General features: G+C 34.1%; 1 pseudogene; it reads right to left on the reverse strand.

Annotated features, from left to right (window-relative positions):
* Positions 1–1,467: 1,467 nt before the first annotated feature.
* On the reverse strand, positions 1,468–2,603 carry LOC144557082 (putative cysteine protease RD21C pseudogene; annotated as a pseudogene).
* Between the last annotated feature and the right edge of the window lie 1,620 nt (positions 2,604–4,223).

Consider the following 4,223-nt stretch of genomic DNA (forward strand, 5'->3'; position numbering starts at 1 on the left):
TAGATAAACTCTTACTAAATCATTTGAATTATTTTTGTTTATATAAACTCTTACTAGTATATAATTATAATTAAGAAAATTGACTTGTCGAACGAGATATAAACAAGTTGCGAGTCAACTCGAGTTGATAATGAGCTAAACTCGAAGACATAGAGAAATGCAAATAAAGCTTTTAAATCTTCTCTTTCACGTTTTTCATTACACTTGTGTCAATCAATTATGGATCTCAATGCTATCTAGATACAAAGTTTAATCGTTCTTCTTGTTTACACGCTATTTGGCGTATAAAATATTTCAAGTTTAGTTCATACAAACAAATGTGGGTTGAGTGATAACATTATCACTCTTGTATATTTCAAGTTTAGTCAATACAAACGTTGTAACTAACTACTACGATCTCTCTAATATTAATTATCGGATCGAAATTGCTCTTTCGAATCCTCCCTCGATAATTCATAATAGATGACGAGGTTGATCTCGTCATACAATTTGAGCTACCTTAGGTGGTTAAATTGATCTCTTACTTCTGTTGCATAAATATGAAAGGACGGATATTTTCAAGATATAACAACTATTATAATAACTGTTTGTTTCTTTTCTAATTTATAGAACGAGGTCAAGCATAAATTCTGTTAGCTAGTCAAACACTATTTTGGAAATCTTTTATGATAATTCCACGCGTTAAATTAATTGGCCCTTGCGTACATCGACTTTTACGAGGGACAATATATATATTAATTTATACAATGCTCATCGAATGAGAAGAATTCAATGTTTATTCAAATGGGGTACGTCCGTACGCGGAACGCGTGACTACATCACCAGGAGAGTTGAAGTTGTCTTTTTCTGAAAGAATCTAAGTTGTGGAATTACTATTATAATAGTTGTAACTAATAATTAAATAAAAAATCTTTCTTCCAGAAATATTCTCGTGCTTATCGGTACAAGCAACATCTGAACTCAATCAACTCTATCTATCGTGTCCTAGCGGAGCAATCTGGAGATGGCAACCAATGGAGAATTTCCATGCAAATCTACATACAAGTTTGTTTCTCAAAGGAGATTCATGTGTACTTAATTATAAAACATGCATGACTCGGTTGTAGATCAAATAGGTTTGTTAATTTATTTTGAGTGCATGACTCAGGTTGTAGAAGGTACTGTTGCATACTTACAAATTAAACATTGATAGTTTTCACAATATATTTTGAGGGATAACTAATTAAAAGTAGCTTAATTATTTGATAGTTTTCACAATATATATTTAAACAATCAATTCAAATGCATATTTGTTATTATTTAAAATACATATTTCTAGCCAATGGGTAGTGGGAAATTAAAGCAAGCCATTAATAATAAGATGATACAAAAGAAATACAAAATATCAATCAAACAAGCCAAATCCACAATATTAATCGATCATATCTTCAAAAGCACACCATGGCATAATGATTCTTATTTTTAAAACTATTTTGTAGGATAGGAGGCATAGCTGGCGAGCCCACACAGGCCAGCAGAGCTAGAAATATCCTTTTTGATACGCATGTAACCAGATTCACCCCAGGATGTGCCCCAAGAGTTTTTTACTATCCAATACTTGGTTCTACCAATTTTGTTATAACCAACCATAGTAACTGCATGATTTAGACTTGTTCCACATGGACCTGTGAAAATCCCGCCCGAGTATAACATAAAGGCTTTGCTGTTTGCATCAAGCGCTACAGACACTGGCTGGTGAGAGACAGCATTTGCAAGAGCCAACTCATTATTTGCCGGGACACGTTGGTAACCTGTGATGGTGGCCGCATGATGTCTTGTTTTGGAAGAAGAACATATACCATTGATGCCTGTGGCACCACTGGTGTAACGGTAGTCGTTCTCTGTTGTAATGCCTCTGTTTTTAACCACCCAACCAAAAGCAGACTGCATATTTCCTCCACCACAATTAGAACCGGTGACGCAATCAACTAATTCTTGTTCCGATAGACTTGTCAGGCGGCCTGTCTTGATTTTATTTATTCCTTCAATTGAAGCCACAGCCGAGAATGCCCAACAAGAACCTATATATATTTATGTAGTTAGATTCAATATACATTCAGCTACCTCTTTCTTATGTAGTATTTTTAGAGTTCATTGTGAAAGATTCAAAATATATATGATTCTATTAAAGTTTTATTTTTAAGTTCTAACTCACCACAGTTGCCTTGATTTTTAATGGGCGTCACAGCACCGTGAGTGCGCCAATCGATAGAAGGAGTTGATGTCACACTTGCATACATGAAATCAGTTGTTTCGGATGAATTGCTTGTTTTGTATGTTGCGTATTTTTGCAGAAACTCCGGTACTGTGAAATCTGCAAAATTGTTAAGGTCTACAGTGTATGTCAGTCCAGGTTGTTTTTTCATTGATTGGACGAACTGAAAGTTGTCCGTGAATATTTGAAAGCGTCGTAGTTTTTCGGTAGCAGATCCATAAACTCGGCCATTGTCGCTAATCCATTTTTCAAAAACTGACAACAAAGAATCATCAGCTACTGTTATGGAGAAGGGACTAAAGGCAAGCAAAACAAGAAGAGTGGCAGTGCAACGATAAGAAAATGCCATAAGAGGTTTGATGTATTGAATTCTCAAATTCAATTCAATTAGAGAAAGAAGTTGAGCTTGTAATGAGATGTATTTGTTAGTTAGTGGTATTTATAGGAATGCTTGGCCTCTTTGAGTTTTGCAGATTTGGGCAAAGCAATAGAAAATATATATATATATAATATGCACATTATCCTTTCCGTTAGATTTTTCAAACCCGCGGTTTCATATTATATTAGGTAGAATCATTTTATCCTATATTTGAATATACAACGTTAGTCTGTTCTAACAAGTAAAGAAATTAATATTCTGTTAATATTGAACGGGTATTTACGGTAATAAAATAGAGTAAATTTATATTGTGAGTGGGATAAAGCTCAAGCCTCCATTTTCATAAACTCCGGTGGGAGTTGAATCTTAAACCACGTCTACACCAAATAATTTTACTTTTGAATGATTGCATCATTTTGGAACCCTAAATGGGGCTAAACTTTCATTCCTGAATTAACTTCCTTGTCCTCTTCTAGTATGCCTCAAAAGACATATATATATATAATAGGTTGAAGCAGAAATAAGATGTTAATTTTTAAGCTCAGTAAGTTTCTTTGTATGAGCTTAGTTTCAAAATATATCATAGATTGGTTTGAAAACGACGAACCTAAACCGTTGAAACTGATTTACCTCACGAGTGATGTGTTTACATGGAAAATTTAAAAATAAGGAAGCAACTAACAGTCCCCCAACTCCAGTCCTCCAAAAATCCCCGGATATTTTTAACTAATTCTGTAAACATCAATACTAAATCATGTAAACGTCAATACTAAATTCTGTAAACTAATTCAACAAATCCCGTCAACATAAAAACGCGTGACAGCTGTTAAAAACGCGTGAAAGCTGTTTAAAACGCGTGACAGCTGTTGAAAACGCGTGACAGTTGTTGGAGACCACCTTTTGTGAACATACACATAGTATCCTGTAAACATACACATATTATCCTGTAAACATACATATTGTACTTGAAATTATGGCAGTTGTGGCAGTTGAAAGTGCGTCAGAACTAAGCTAAAAAGGGAAGGCTTTTATACACGCGGATTTTTGGGGGATTTGACTTGGGGGGGCGTTACCTTTTCTCTAAAAATAATTTAGTAGAAATTTAAGTGGTAAAAGCTGATGAAAATTGAATGAATTAAAAATTAACTAAATTACAAAAAAAAATTACTATTGAATTTTATATTAAATTAATTCAAAATTTTAGAATTTTTTTGCATGCAAATGCATCACTCATGAAGTAAATCGATTTCAACAATGCATAATTTGAAGTCAATACGAATATACGATAAGTGTTGATCACTAGTGAGCTCAAGAACACTCTAATTCTACTCTCTCTCTCTCTCTCTCATTTTATAGCCCGTAGGCAACACACACTTCCTGTTTCAAACAGAAATCGAATACACGTTCTCCCGTAGGAGAATGAGATGTCATAACCAGCGGCACTAGGCAGCGTTGGCCAAACTTTAACAAAGCAGTCCAAATTCCAAGGATAACTTGAGAACATGGAAATAATTGCTTCATTCAGACATAAGGTAGCAATTAATTTTTTATCTTTTCTATACTATATGTAACTCCAAATTATTACAAAAC

Source organism: Carex rostrata, chromosome 7 (genome assembly GCF_964058835.1).
Source record: "Carex rostrata chromosome 7, lpCarRost1.2, whole genome shotgun sequence".
Lineage (NCBI taxonomy): Eukaryota > Viridiplantae > Streptophyta > Magnoliopsida > Poales > Cyperaceae > Carex > Carex rostrata.